Source organism: Dama dama, chromosome 15, assembly GCF_033118175.1.
Source record: "Dama dama isolate Ldn47 chromosome 15, ASM3311817v1, whole genome shotgun sequence".
Lineage (NCBI taxonomy): Eukaryota > Metazoa > Chordata > Mammalia > Artiodactyla > Cervidae > Dama > Dama dama.
This window is the reverse complement of record NC_083695.1, coordinates 6,102,930-6,118,855: the sequence shown is the minus strand read 5'-3', so window position 1 is coordinate 6,118,855 and position 15,926 is coordinate 6,102,930. Positions and strand designations below refer to the sequence as shown.

At 43.5% G+C, this 15,926-nt stretch overlaps 1 protein-coding gene across 8 annotated transcripts in view; it reads left to right on the top strand.

The window, feature by feature from the left end:
• Window positions 1-571: 571 nt before the first annotated feature.
• The window catches only part of CHRM3 (cholinergic receptor muscarinic 3), a 557,245-nt gene continuing 541,890 nt past the window's right edge, over window positions 572-15,926 (top strand). For 5 of the 8 annotated variants that reach the window (XM_061161389.1, XM_061161388.1, XM_061161392.1 and 2 more), the window contains exon 1: window positions 572-865. The gene's annotated coding sequence lies outside the window, so the exon portion shown is untranslated. Of the gene's footprint in view, window positions 866-1,270; window positions 1,293-15,926 lie in introns of those variants that run through there. The other 3 variants (XM_061161385.1, XM_061161391.1, XM_061161393.1) reach the window with 3 other exon arrangements.

Sequence of the window (15,926 nt, the reverse complement as noted above, 5' to 3'; positions counted from 1 at the left end):
GGGAGCCCACCTGGGGGGAACGCTGGGCTGCTCCGCAGCTGGGCGCTCTGGCCACCAACCCCACCCCACCTCCGCCCCCACGCCGGGCGCAGCCGGCGGGGCGCAGCCAGCACGCGGGACTCGAGCGCCACGCCGGCGGGGCAATTGGGCATGCTCAGAAGGCTGGCAGGTTTGGGTCTCACCCAGGCGGCTTGTGCATTACACCAGCGCGCAGCCCGGGGAAGAGGCGGAGGGCCGGGCTGCGGGAGGAAGCGGAGGAGGAGCGGCCAGCAGTAGCCACGACCGCCACCACCAGGCAGAGGAAGAGTTAGTGAGCAGGGAAAACCTCCCACTTGAAGCGCCTGGCGGCTGCTTGTGGAAAAGGAGACTAGGAGATAAAGGAGGGGGCGGGAAGAAGAAGGAGGCTGCGGGGAAAGAAGTGAAGGGGGAGACAGAGGGAGAGAGGACGTGAACTGAACCGGCTAGAGCGCGCAGAGAGCCCCCGGCGCCCGGCGGTCGTGCGGCGCCGGGAGCGCCGCCGCTTGGGCAGGTGCCGCGGCCGCTGGCCCGGAGGCGGCATGTGACGCGCGGCCGCAGCTGCCCGCGGGCAGAGCGCCCTCGGACCCGGGAGCGCACACCGCGGGGCAAGTCGGTGCCCTCTCGAATCCCCACGCTCCTCGTCAGGTCGCCGGGGCGGCGGGGGCGCTTCTGGAAAGGCGAGTGATGAACTGACGGGCGGCTCCGGGCTTGGGCGCGCAGTCCTAGGACACTCTCGCCCTGCACGCTGAGCGGGAGGCGAGCAGCGCACGGTGGACCGGGCGCCTCCCGCGCACCGGGGGACCGCGGACGACCGGCGCGGGACGGCCACCTGGAGCGCAGCGGCCAGGTAAGGGCGGCCTCCGCCAGCCCGGCGCTGGGCAAAGCGGGTGGCCGCAGCGGCTGGCCTGGTTTCATGCCTTATCGCGTTGCAGAACAAGGAAAAAGTTTTCTGCGCGGATAGGAAATGTCCTCTCTTTGGGGAGTTTAAAGAGGGTACTGGGGCGGGAGGAGACAGTTGGCCTGTCGATTCGGGGGTGAGGGCTTGAAGCTGGAGAGCGCGGAATGTGGTGCGGAGTTGGAGTTCTAGGACCGACGGTGGGGAACGCCGGGGTGACACCACGTGCGGGGAGAGCGGCTGGAATAATAGGAGTGGTGGCCGGGGAGGAACCTGGGATGTCCGCCCCCACCCCGGCTCTCCTGCGCTTGGATTCTCTGTCCCCCGAATGCGGAATCCGAGGCACGGTGTGTCCGACAAGAGGAGCTTCTTGGCTTCGGTATGTCTGTGTGTGTCCCTCTGTTTGATTTCCTAACGCTTTAAGAAGGCTAAAGCAGACAGACACCTGCCACCCTCGCAGTGGAGGCGCTGGTTGAGATTGCGTTTCTCTGGGGGCGAAGAGGCAGATGTGGCACTTAGTTTAACACCCGGGCGAAGGGGCAGAGCCCGGGTGCGAGTCTTTACAGATCCAGGGAGAGCCTGCGCTCGCGGAGCGCGGGCCGCTGAATTGCACCGGATCTGCTCTCTGGAACCCTCCCCCAGGGCAGCCTCCTTACAGCTGGGTTAATTTCTGTGTGATTTTTAAGCGGTGGGGGCTGGAGGAGGGTTGATTTTAAGCAGCAGAATTCACTTGTCTACTTCGCGCTTGTGCGTGTTGGAATTGTGATCCTATTCGGCGTGTGTGCGACTCTCCTGGCACGCGGATTCGAAGTGGGAGAGGAAGCAGAGGTCTGGGAATTGCGTCCATATGGACAGATTTCAAAACGCAAACATTCGTTTGTCTGTAAGTGCTATTTGAACCTGTCCGATGGCTGTAAGGATATGCTTTCCTCCCGGTGTCCGTGTTTGCAGTGTAAAACGATGGCTCTCCTTAGGAGGTAAATGTATTTATCTAATCGTTTATGTTAAGGACACCGGTTATTTCACTGTCTGCTTTGCACAGACCTTTCATTTCTCTCTCGGCCTCAGAATGCCAGCAAGCCAGCAATCCTCCATGGGGGTCTTCCGGGGTCACGATTTGAAAAATAATCTGTGTGAAAAGTATATCTAGTTATGTAGTCCCAGATGATTTTATGTGGTGAGCTCATTATATTGCATGAAGCATCCATCACTATTTTCTATGTTTAAAACAATGCCCCTGTATTTACTTATGAGGCCATGTATAAAGACATACACTCAGAAGGAGGAGAGCTGACCCTGGAACAAATGCATGAACATAAGACAGGTTTGTGGTAGCAGCTTATTAATTAAAACAAAAGAAAACCCTGAGGTCTTTTTGTTCCAAATGTGGTGGGATAGACATGGCGATGGGTGCACCCTCTTGTTATGGGAGCTGGTATTGCGGAGTATACATAGAACATGCCTGCCTCTCCAGCCTGCATTCAGCATGCCACGGCAATGTGGTCTTGATCATATATTCCTAGCACTGAATAGCCTATCTTTTTATTTTGTTTACAATGGTTTGTCGCAATTAGCTTAATATGTAATTAGCTGTTGAGCTAGAAAGCACAATAATTCTGAAATGTGTTTCCATATGGAAATATAACTTGAGCTTAAATTACTAATTTAAAATTAATTAATTGCAGGTCTGATTTAGACTTTTTCTGTAGGCTTGGGAGGATGCTATAAGATTGAATTTAATCTGAAAATAGTAGTATTGAAGTACTTATTTTTAGATAGAAACCAATATTTATTTCAGGATACTTGACATTTTAAAAAGAATATTGGAGAAAAAGATTTTGAGAAGGATTTTTGATAATGTGTACTTTCACATGGAAAATTATGAGAAAAGTGTAACTTGGGGAAAAGGAAAGCATGTTTATGGAATTGGTTAGGATTTAAAGAATGATTGAGAGTGTTACAATAATGAGTAGTTCTGCATTAAACCTACATTTAAACTTATTTAGGAAACTTTTTAAGTTTAGAGAAACGAGTGCATATATATTATTTTATTTTTCTTCTTGGGACAAAAGGTAAATGTATAACTTCAAAATTTTTATTTCTGAAGAGTTATTTAGGCACACTTAAAAGTTCTTTAGGGTGTACTCTTTCATTTATCTTCCTTATAAAGACAACTGATTTATTTCCTTAAAAAAAGAAATTTTGTTCGTTATTTTAAGCTACAGTGTGTGAAAACATGAACTTCTTTGCATGATATTTTAGCTTTCAATCGCAGACAACCTGTTGAACATGAGCCCGGAAAAAAAAAAATACAAAATTCGCAGAACTAGAACTTCTTGAATCCATACCAGGAAACTGATTAAACAGAAAATTAAACCATCTGATTAAAAGCCAAGTTGCCTTATGTATTTGGACTTAAGAAAGTAATAGTTTTGTTCAAGTTTTTACCTAGTATTTCCTCTATTATTCCCCAAGCCAACATAGTGTTCTTGCCTAATAAAGTTGTTAACATTGGCAAAATTAGTTGCTTACCCATAAATGGCCTGGATGTTGTCAGTGTAACTATTAAGAAACTGGGTCTTGTTTGCAGTGCAGGGAAGTTTATGCTGAGAACAGCTGTGGTGTGGTGGCGCTTCAGATAGGAGATGAATGAACTGTGACTCTCACAAAGCATAAACCTCTGATCAGGATGCAGAGTGATGCGCCTGTCCTTCACTTATGAGACCTAATTTGATATCATAATGTATTGTGACTAATAGCATTATCCTCCCATGGTGGTTCTGAAGTATCAGTGAGTGACTGGAAATATTTTACACAATAAGTTGGTGAATTTAAAACATCTGTCTTACAGAAGAATATCAAAAAGGCAAATGTGGCTTCAATAAAAAAAAAAATCAAATCCCTCCACAACTTTAAAAAATTAATCAGGACAATCAAACGTGTCTCACGCTTAGTCCTCAAATGCAGTGCTTTTCAGGTGTGATGGCCGTGAAATGTTCCACAGATTTTTCGTCTGTCAGTCTCATTTAGTCCAGTGGAATCCCTATCCTGGTTATTAGTCTTAACAGCACTTTGGGTTACAATTTCACCCTGAATGGAAAGTTTTAACTTTAGAGGGATAATGTGAAGAGATCATTGAAGGAATTTTACAGGAGGCAAAGCTAGTCAAACTAGAAATTAATTTCAGTTTCTTGAATCGGACGGTCTGTATCTTCTCCGTTAAGGAAGTGTTCCTTGTTCCTGTCAAAATCAAAGTAGCCTCTTTGAATCCTATATCAGTCATCACTTCTTCCTCCATGGGCCCTTCACAGAAAGGTTGTGCAGGTCCAAAGGGGACTCTTTTCCATTGTCAACTCAGCATCTGGAGGGCCCTGAAAGTTAAATATCCTGGGCAGTACAGATCTGCATTTGCACTGTCCTCAAACAAAGAAAGAAAGACAGTTTTGTTGCTGGGAAGCTTTTGCAAATGTTGGATCACAGTGGGCCTTACAGGAAAAGCGTGTTCCTTTTCCAGAGCATGTCTTTCCCAGCGCACAGGTGGAGATGATCCGGTGGTAGTTGTGGAGTGGCTTTGTGGTTGAAAGATATGATGCCTGTTCACGTGCTTTTTGATCAGTCTCTAAAGCACTATGAAATGCAGTGCATGTTCTGAATGCATACCTTCCTTAATATTCCTTGGCCTGGAGCCCAGAGAGCCAGTGTGTAGGTGTCCCCCTGGCTCAGTAGTTGGCTGCTGTGTGTTCCTTTTTGTCCAGAAGTTTGGGTGGCTTGCAGGCTCCCTGCTTCAGGCTGGCTGTTTTTATTCTCCCACCTGTTGGAGCTTCCTGCTCACAGGCTCCTGAAGGCCAAGTTCTCTGGCTGGCGTGCACCTTCTCAGACTTCCTCTGCAGCTTGCCACACGGACACAGGACCCAGGATCTAGTGGTGATGATAGCAAGCCGCAGGAGGAATATTTGAGCCACTGCCGTCTTCTTACCAGTTGTGCCAGCTCATCCTGAAGCCAGCCAGAATGAACATTTTGAGGAGAAACAATGGTGGAAGAAACCTGTGGTAGCTGGCAGACACACTGTGGGCTCTGAGCTCTTGTCTTCCCCAGCCCTGCTCTGCTGAGACTTGGGGTCTGGCCTTCCAGATTCATTAACCAGTACAGCCCACAGAAGAGGGAAGTCTGAGATGGGTTTACCTACCGTGACCCTAGTGAACTCTACTGATTGCCATGCCTAGCTAGCTTCAGTTTTGTGCATCTCTTGTTGTATTTGCCATGTCACAGAACTGAACTTCTCCCTTGTATTCGGTTTGCCTTTGTAGGACTGAAGTCATCTTGGAAAGATTAGCATGACCTTGACAATTAGTCTCCCTCTTTCCAAGAACTTCTGCCCAGAAGCAGCAGACCAGCAGTCCTTCTCCCGCCAGTCTCTGCTGCAGCCGTAAAGTGGACAGAGCCTGGGCCCGAGGCACGGCCACCCTTGTGACTGTGTATCATTTCTGCCTGGAGACTTGTGCTGCCAAGTTCCACTTGACAGATCTCCTTGTGTCTCATTGTTGGCAGGATCAAATCTCTGTTCTCCATACTCCTCCTGGCCACTGTAATTTGAGTTGTTGACTCTCATTACCGAATTAATCCTTCATTAGGTCATTTGTTCTAGCCTAGCCCAGGCTTACTTCCTGTCCCCAGTGTTCCCTTGAAATCCGGCACACCAGCTGAGGCATGACATATCCTACCTTCAGTCACCTCTATTGCAGGAAGTGGAGTTTGTCTAGACATCCTGGGTTGAGCAGGATATCCTCCAGTAACTACTGTTCAGGTCAAATTCAGGTGAGGCTAAACCAGAGTAAAATATTACCAGCCGGTTTCAGAGAGGAGGGGGCTGCCCGGTGTCTCTTGCAAAGACTGTGCATTTATGGTTATGAGGTGCTTTCTTGTTCTCCTAAGGAAGCCGCCTAATTGATCATAGGTAATTGATCATATGGCCTTGGCATTAGATTCACTCAAAAATATCCTGTCAGTAAGCTCTGGGAAAAGGGATCTGCTGACAGCCTTTGTCAGTATTTTTGTATGTATTACTGTGGAGCAGATTACCTCGTTAGAATTGGCTCTGGGACCCAGTCTGGAGAGAGACCTAGTTCTTGCTTATATAGGTACCACTTCTTGCCCACTGCCATTTGAAGTTTCATCCAGCCACCTCTCACCTTCAATGTACCCCAATCTAGTGGTATTGTGTAGACTCCAAGAATCCATGTAAATTTCAAGTGTCACTAGATTCTGTGTATCTATATATCTATCTTTATCTCTGTATTTCTAAATATCTCTATATTTCTGCATCTCTGTATCTATATACAGTCATTTTAGAGGATTACTGAGCCCAGTAGTTTTTGGTGATTTTCAACTTTTTTTGAGCTCAGCTGTCATGCACAGATGACAGTCTAAAAGCACAACTGTCATGCAGAGATCCCTCAAATCAATTGCACCAGAAAGAAATTCTCATGCATGCTTGCATGCTGAGTCACTCAGTCATATCCAACTCTTTGCCACCCTATCCACTGTAGCCCACCAGGCTTCTCTGTCCATGGAATTCTCCAGGCAAGAACACTGGAGTGGGTTGCCATTTCCTCCTCCAGGGAATCTTCCCAACCCAGGGATTGAACCCATGTCTCCTGTGTCTCCTTCATTGGCAGGCAGGTTCTTTACCTCTGAAGCCACTGGGGAAGTCCTTCTTCTACATGATATGGAAGCAAAGAGTCTTCTGTGTTCCCTGCCTGTGATTTCTCACATGCATGATGATACACGCCACATGTCTCGCCTGGTGGGAAGGGAGCCCTGCAGGGAAACTGGCATTACCACAAGGTTCCTTTACCTGGGGTCCCCCCATCTTCCCTCTTAACCCCCAAACCCTTCTCCTCCCACAGGAAGCAACCAGCATTTTTCAGCTTTCATTGGGTGTGGCTATTATTCTGCTTTCCCTGGGATAAATTATTTTCAATTCCTCAATTCATTTAATAATATAAGAAACTAAAAACTTATCTAAGCAACTGGAGGTCACCTATCTTTGCTCTGAGTTCTGGTTTTCGCAGTATTTTTAAATATTAAAGTTGACAGTCAAGGGTAACCCAAGTAGTAGTTATGATTCTCTCTGAGAAAGTTAAGTTTATGAGAGTGTTTAACAAGTACATTTCAATAGTTACTTGCTTGAATAGAATGCGTCTGTCTGTCTGTCCGTCTCTATCAGTCGTCTGTCTACCTATCTAGCTACCATCTCTTTTTTTCGTTTACACACAGGGGTGCGTGTTCCTGTGGTAAGTTCCCTGTCAGTGTTCTCTAACACAGCGGGTATGGTGGACATTGTTTTTCTGGAAGCTCAGGAGGGTAAGTCAGGGGCTCTGCCTTCCGGGAGCACGTGATCACTATGAGGTGAGAGCATCTCTAGAAATCTCAGAGCTGGAAGGTGATGTTCGACATTGTGTTCATTCCCTAGGGCTTTAAACAACAAAAATGTACTGTCTCGTAATTCTAGAGACCAGGAGTCTGAAATCAAGGTTTTGGCAAACTCACACTGCCTCTGACGTCCCCAGGGGAGAACCTGTACTTGCTTCCTGCAGCTTCGGGTATCTGTCCACATCCCCTGACTTGTGACTGCCTTTATTCTCTGCCCAGGAGTCAGATTGTCTCCTCTCTTCCAGTCTACGTGTCTCCTCCTCTGTGTGTCCCTCTTATAAGGATACGTGTGATTGCATTCAGGGCTCACTCAGAAACTCCAAGACAAGCTCCTCCTTTCAAGAGCCTTAGCTTTACCACACCTTTACCATATTAGGCCATATTCACAGATTTGGGGGATTAGGATGTGGGCAGACATATCTTTTGGGAGACTGTCATTTGGCTCACAACAGAAGTCATCAGTGAAGAGCATTCTACTTTATGACTCCCCACTGGTGATCATCCAACTGTGTAGTTTGTACAGTTTGAGAAATTAACACTTGTAATGCACTTCATTCCATTTTGGGAGAGCAGGGAGAGGCAGAACCTCCTTTTAACTGAGCCAGAAATCCAATTCCTCCTCACTGTGCTTGCTGGCCTTCCTAATCATTCTGAGAGTTATGATGAGAATACCTCTGATCTTTCTTCCATAAGAAAATCTTTAAAGTTCAGTGGCTTAAAGTTAAGTCAACCTAGTTCTTTGTACCCCTTCTAAATTTTCATGTTCATCCCTAACCTTTTCATTTATACTCGATGAGTAGCATCCACATGTCTTTAATTTTTACCAACTTCTGATTCTTTTTGTTCTGTGACTTCCATCTTCACCAGATTCACAGAAATCACTTGGCCAAAAATGACCTGTCCCCTGTTAGTCACAAAACAAGAGGCCCTTTTTTGGGCATCTGCTTTAATCTCTTAGCAACACCTTCAACCTCCCTTAATTTTCAAAGCGTTGCACTTCCCTGATTCTCTTCCCCTCTGGTTCCTCTTTATCCTCCAAGTCTTCCTGCCTTGACTCCTGAGCAGCATGAGGTTCTCAAAGACTTTCTCCTCGGTTGGCTGGCCTGCCAACCCTTTCCTGCTCCCCTTTCCTTTTGTGACTCCATTTATTGTCAAGATTTCCAGTACTCTTCAATGTGGATCATCCATATCATCTCCAAGCCCAGTGTGGCTCCTGGAAGGGGCATTTCCATGAGCCTGTTGGACAGTGACCTTCATCTCTTCCCTCCTCACCACACTCCTTTGAGGTTTCCCCTTTCTGTGCATAGCATCAGCATCCCTTGGCTCCAAATTTTCTGAGTAATCTTGATTTACTCTATTCCTTCACTTATATACCAAATTGTAATATTTCAACCAAATAATAGCTCAGCCTCTTGGCTTCTTTCCTTTCCTACTATCTACCTACTTAATTCATGGCTTTTCCAACTTTTATGTGCATTCAGATCACGTGGGAATCTTGTGAAAAGGCAGACTCTGATTCAGGAAGTCTGGCGTGAGGGCCAAGAGTCTGCTTTTCTAACAACCCCAGGTAATGCAGGTGCAATCAGACCTTTATAACTTTCTGTTAGAGTCTCTGGGTTTTCCAGGTGATTTTATTGACTGTAACAGTCTTCAAATACACTTTAGAGATTACTTTCATTGAAGACCAAATCTGATCATTTTTATCCTATCCTCAGAAAACTTCCCTAATATCCTTTATGCTGTCTATGGAATAGCAATGAAATCAGCATCCAGCTAGCATTCCATATGGTCCACTGTTTGGATTTACATTAAATTCAGTCTCAAGTCTCAAGGTTACCTTGACTTTACCCACACTACTTGCTATTGTGAATACCCTCTGCCATTTTCATGACTTTCTTATGTTCTCATGCTACTTGGAATGCCCTTTCTTCCACATCCTCATGGGTCCATATTTTAGCAGTTTGTCAAGGACCAAGTGCCAGAAGTGACACTTTTCACTATGAATTCATCTTTTAGTACTTTTATCAGATTCTCAGTGTTACCACTGATCACATTCACTTATTTGTGTGTGATAGCTTACAGTGTGTTGGATTCGTGATCTCCCAAGAAGAGTTAGCCTTGGAACCAGAGATCAGACTTGATCACCCAAGAGCTTTTGTGTAGCAGAGTTTTATTAAAGTGAAATAGGGACAGAGAAAGCTTCTGACACAGACTTCAGAAGAGGGATGGAGAGTGACCTTCATTAGTCTTTAGCAAGGGAATTATATACTTTTTAAATTAGTTATTACAATGAATCAAAAGAATGTCTCAAGTTTGTAAAGATATTACTAGACTCACTCCCATAATATACATTCTAAAATAACAGGATTAGTCAGGAGGTTTTCAAGGAGAAACTGTCCTCAAGCAGGATACATTGTTGTTATATAATCCTTAGTACAGAGTTAGAACTGAGTTGTTTGTTGTGTAATAATCAGTTCAGGGCTTAAAGAAAAAAGTTTTATGTGACTAAGACTAAGGAATATAGAGAGAGGGGGAAAAAAAAAAAGGCATTTGTCCTTTCCTCCTCCTTGAGAATTCCAGACCCCTATCTCCTCCTGAAGAACCCCAGACCCCTCTCCCCTCCTTGGGGACCCCGGACTTCTCATCAACCTGCCTAGAAATTGACTCTCATGTGTGTGTATAAGTTGTTTCAAAGACTAGAGTGTGAAGTGCTTGAATGATGCCATGTTTCATTTGTCTCTGATTATCCTAAAGTACTTATTACAGAGTAACCCTCATAAATGCTCAATGTATGTATCAATATGCAAAATATCATTGTTTTGCTGTTTTTCTTATTATAAAAGTAACATGGGTTACACCAAATTCAAACATTAAAGAAACATATTATGTGAAAACTAAAAGTTCATCATGATCCAGTGCCCCCAAAGTAACATTTGATGCATTCAGTTCAGTGAGTTCAGTCACTGAGTCCTGTCCTATTCTTTGTGACCCCATGGACTGCAGCACACCAGGCTTCCCTGTCCATCACCAACTCTCAGAGCTTACTCAAACTCATGTCCAATGAGTTAGTGATGCCGTCCAACCATCTCATCCTCTGTCATCCCCTTTTCCTCCTGCCTTTAATCTTTCCCAGCATCAGGGTATTTTCCAATAAGTCAGTTCTTCACATCAGGTGGCCAAAGTATTGGAGCTTCAGCTTCAGCATCAGTCCTTCTAGTGAATATTCGGAACTGATTTCCTTTAGGATTGACTGGTTTGATCTTCTTGCTATCCAAGGGACTCTCAGCATAATCCTCTTATATTTTTCTGTACACATCGTAACATTTACTTTATGCAAAACTGGGATAATGATACACTTTTGTGAGCTGACTTTCAGTATAAATCTACCTTCTTAATTTTTAATCTGCAGTGTGTTCTAAAAGATTGATTGATTTCATTGCATAAAAATCCATCCTCTTAAAGTGGCCCAGCAATATAGAAAAATGTTTGCTTTGAATTTCTGATTAGTTAAGCATGTCTGTATTCAGCACTTTCTCTGCCCCTAGAATTGTAGTAGACACTTTGGATTTGTAAGAGTAACAGAAATCCTGCCCCAGAAGACACACGTGATGCCTCTGCCTTCAGGCTAATGTCAAACAGTGGGCTGATGGAGGCATTTGTGGTGGTGGTTTAGTCGCTGAGTTGTGTCCAACTCTTGCGACCCCATGGACTGTAGCCCACCAGGCTCCTCTGTCAATGGGATTTCCAAGGCAAGAGTACTAGAGTGGGTTGCCATTTTCTTCTCCAGGGGCTCTTCTTGATCTAGGGATGGAACCCCCATCTCTTGCATTGGTAAGCAGGATGTTTATTGCTGAGCCACCAGGAAAGCCCAGTGGAGGTACAGGGGTCACTCATTTTTGCTGCTAGATTAAAATCCTCATGTTTGAAGACATGCATTCTCAGATTTTATATTGAATTTTAAGCTTTTATATTGAATTTTAGGCTTTTGCATTATTTAGATACATAAAGAACAGGTGTCTAATTTTGAATTCTGGAGACATTTTTATTGGTCTAATGCACACGTGTGTATGTGTCTTTGTTTCATAAGTGAATGTAAGTTTGGAATGAAAAACATAGAAAACTGTTAAAGATTTAACAAAATCTTGTATATTTAATAAAACCACCACCTAGGGAGAATTAGACTGAACACCAACCGGGAGAATTATGGAGAAAAAGTATATGGTCTATGTCTTAGAATGCCAATAAGTAAAGACACAGTGTAATACATCTATTGAAAAAGAAATTTCTTTAGAAGTTTTCATCGATATTCCCCTAAGAATTATGGAGAGAGAAATCTTAATGATGATGAATGTTATTGCTACCCTATTTGTCACTTAAAAAAGTCAGTTTGTGGTAGAATTCTGGAAGGTGATTTCCCTGAATAGTGGGAAGGCAGGTGTATGTTCAGGAAATCTAGAGTTGTCAACAGAGCTGGTTGTGATTTATGAAGACATACTTAAAAGCCAAGTGCCAGACAGTAAGGGGAGAAAACTCTGAACCTGTGTGAGATTCCTGCAGTCTGAATCAATGAAATTACATAAAGAAGATTTCTACACCTTATCAAGTGATTTACCCAAGGCCACAAAATTAATATGCTTGGATCTTTTGACTCTGTGTCTGGTTTTCTCTATCCTTTCATGTTAAGTCTCTTCCCAGGAATCAACTCACCTCTTCTCACTTGACAGCCCCTCTCTGTGATTTCAGCTGTACTTAGATCTTCAAGTGTCAGTAGATGAATTCTGTAGAACAAAACTCTTCCCTTGGGTGCTAGGTTTCCATGCCGGCATCCTGCTGGACATTTCCATAAAGAATATCAATCAGGTACCTGTAATGTTCCATTTGGACTTTGGAATCCATCATTTTTCTCCAAAATAGACCATTCCTCCTCTTTTTCCTAACTTAATCCATTGCATCACAGTCATCCTAGCGTGGAGTTCCTAGTGGCTCAGTGGGGAAAAAAAAAAGTCCACCTGCCAATGCAGGAGACTCAGGAGATATGCCTTTGGTCCCTGGGTCAGAAAGATTCCCTGGAAGAGGAAATATCCACCCACTCCAGTATTCTTGCCTGGGAAAATCCCACGGACAGAGGAGCCTGCTAGGCTACAGTCCATGGGGTCCCAAAGAGTTGGATGCGACTGAGCATGCACGCATCCTAGGAGCTCAAACTTGAACCATTTTGATTCTTTATTTCCTTTTACACTCCCTAAATCTTAATGGATTATTCCCATCAGGTCCTTCCTTCCTGCACCCACTTGCACTTCTTTGATATCGCTCTCTCCCACCACCCCCTTGCCCTGTCCCAGTGGCCTCTGACTTGTCTTTTTACTTTGTTTGCTTTTATCTATTCTACAGGGAGATCAAAGTCATTTATAGCTGGACTCTCTGTAACTTTCTATCCTGTCTTCCTTCCACCCTCTGCTGTGACTCTGTAGCCACACCAGCCTGCTTGAGGATCCTGGAATATGCCCATTTTCCTGCCTCTAGGTTTCCATGGAGACCTTCCATCCTTCTTAAAATGCGCTAGTCTAGGTTTGGCTGTAGTGGTCCTGTAGATATGAGGAGGCCTGCCTGCCTCCTCCAAGACAATTCATCTTTTCATTCCCTCTGCACCTTGAGTGTATTACTTTCCTGTATATTATAACATTTGCCATACTTGTTTGTACTAGAGTAAATTATGCAAATATCAGAATTTTCCTTTAGATTTTGAGCTTCTCTTCAGGAGTCACCCATTATTTATTTCTCTGTCCCCCAGGACTTACACGTTGTAAAACGGGGATGAACAGCTTACCAAATTGAGTGATGGTTTAGATCTCTGTCAGGGCAGAGATGCCTATGTTGTGTTTTATTCATGATATATTCCAAAGGCCTAAAACAGTGCTTGGCAATACTGTTCTTGTATGTGTTGTGAGTTCCTTCCTTTGGGTTGTGGGGGAAGAGAGAAATCTGAGGTTTAGAAGTTTTCAGTGTATTTTGATAATGACAGATTAGTTTACATGTTAATAAACAATAAGAAGGTCTTGATGAATATGCTACAGAATGTAATAGAATTATCCCAAGTCCGACTCAAGAGTTTCACTTGCTTGAAGGGTTATCTGCAAGGATACGATGGTTACACTGGTGACCCTAACATTTTGAGAGGCATGGTCCTTTCAGGTAACATTTAACAAATTAAGACTGTCTAGTTCTAGTTCACTGTCTAGTTCTAGTGGCCAGGACTTTTGAAGGAGTCATTTTTAGTTGATCGCTGGCTGCTATAGGTAGCCAGGTCTCCTGAGGGCTTTTTGTAATCACTGGAAAGATTTCCATAACAGGGACTTATGGTGATATTTCTACCATTGTGGTCCAGGATCATTTGACCAAAATCACCTGGTTTAGTTGTTAAACTGTAGTCTTGGGGATTGAAACCAGATCAGCTGAATCAAAATGGAGGTAGGGTCTGTCCATCTGCATTTTAAATAAATAACCTTGAATGATACTTCTGCCTGCTAAATATTAAAATCTACTAATTGGAGAGAGAGAGTGACAGAATATTTTGATTGAAAGATTGAATGAGATAGAGAAACACTTTGTATTTTTTTTAAAAGTACATTAATAGCGTGGATTGGCAAGGGGTACATTGTCTTAGGCTGTTCTCTGTTAAGATGAGCCATTCAATTTAGGATGTTTCTTAGACTTTGAGGAAGGGTGGAGTGTTCTTTTCCATTGGAATTTAAATACAATTGAGGAAGGACTAAGATCTCAGGTGTAGAATTAAGGTGAAACTAAGGGCTTCCCAGATGGCACAGTGGTGGTGGAGAATCTGCCTGCCAATGCAGGAGACACAGGAGACCCTGGTTTGATCCCTGGGTCAGGAAGATCCCATGGAGCAAAAATGGCAACCCACTCCAGTATTCTTGCCTGGAGAATCCTATGGACAAAGGAGGCTGGCAGACTACAGTCCATGGGGTCCCAGAGACAGATGCAGCTGAGCGCACATTTCCATCAAATGTACTCCTCTGTAGCTAAATTTATAGCTTTTTTTTTTTTTTTTTTTAATATGGATAACTGTTTACAGGGTGGTATAAAAGCAGAAATTATCTCAAATACATCTAGTCCTCAACAGTTTTTCTTTGTTTTTAGTGTTATATCATGAAGCTATATCAGAAGCTGACCCCATTTTTGCCTGTGTGTAGTGCTATATTTAGGAATTAACTTTCTGAGCAAGTACGTCACATATATCATTGATACAAACAATAGGATGTCAAGAAAGGGAGGACAAAATAGCCTAAAACTGCTGCATATGTGCATAGTAGTTTAATTATTATGAATGTTCTTAGAAATGGACATAGATTAGTTTTGTTCATCAATTAAAGGGAATTTTACAATAGAATTCCAAACATGGGAACATTTTAAAAAGCATATACAATAGCACTTAATACTTTTACCTAAATTTAAGTTATATTAATTTTAGAGAGTTAAACAAAATTATCAGTCTCCCTATCCCTTAGAACTTTAGAGGTTCCTCTGCTAGGTGATCCAACAGTCTGGTCTATTTTCAGCTTTGAAAATAATATAATTTACATTCAATTTGTGTAAAAGTATTAGGTTGGTGAAAAAATAACTTCAGTTTTGTATTGTTGAAATTTGCTCTTTGATATGGAATGCATTCTTAAATAAACGTGATTATGTTATAAAAAATTTACTAAGTTGCTGAATTGTTTCAGTTACTGATGTAGATGCTAGAGATAATTAGATGAATAGTCATTTGGTTTCATGGAACTTATATCTTTGTGAATTCAGTTCAGTTCAGTCGCTCAGTCGTGTCCGACTCTTTGCGACCCCATGAATCACAGTACAACAGGCCTCCCTGTCCATCACAAACTCCCGGAGTTTACTCAAACTCATGTCCGTTGAGTCGGTGATGCCATCCAGCCATCTCATCCTCTGTCGTCCCCTTCTCCTCCTGCCCCCAATCCCTCCCAGCATCAGGGTCTTTTCCAGTGAGTCAACTCTTCGCATGAGGTGGCCAAAGTACTGGGGTTTCAGCTTCAGCATCAGTCCTTATTAAGCATCCGTAAAACATAGTGTAGTGTTCCTAGGGATTTCTAAACAAGCCTGTTCCTACTTAGTGTCTAGAAGAGAGGAGAGGGGAGTAAGAGAATTGTGTAACCAGTTAGATGTGTTATCTTCCTAGACTTGGCTTTCCCCTCATGGGGAAACATGGGACTTAAATTACATTTTTCTCAGCAAAATGTTGACACTTTCCTGGAAAAAGTAGAGTGCCAATACTCATTTTTGCCACTAGATGGCAGACATCTGCACTTGTGTGTCCAATGAGTGAGTCAAGTTTTGAAAAATTAAAATGAGGTTCAAAATGATTCATTTGATATGAAAAATAATTATAGTCTCACATGAATGAAAGGTAGTGGTGACTGTTATGCTACATGGATACAATACTTTATGACCATTTTTAAACTCCCTAGCATCTACTTTTCAGTGTGGCTACCCACACTGTTTCTTTTCAAATGCAGGACAACCCATTTTTTAAACCCTTTTTGAAAG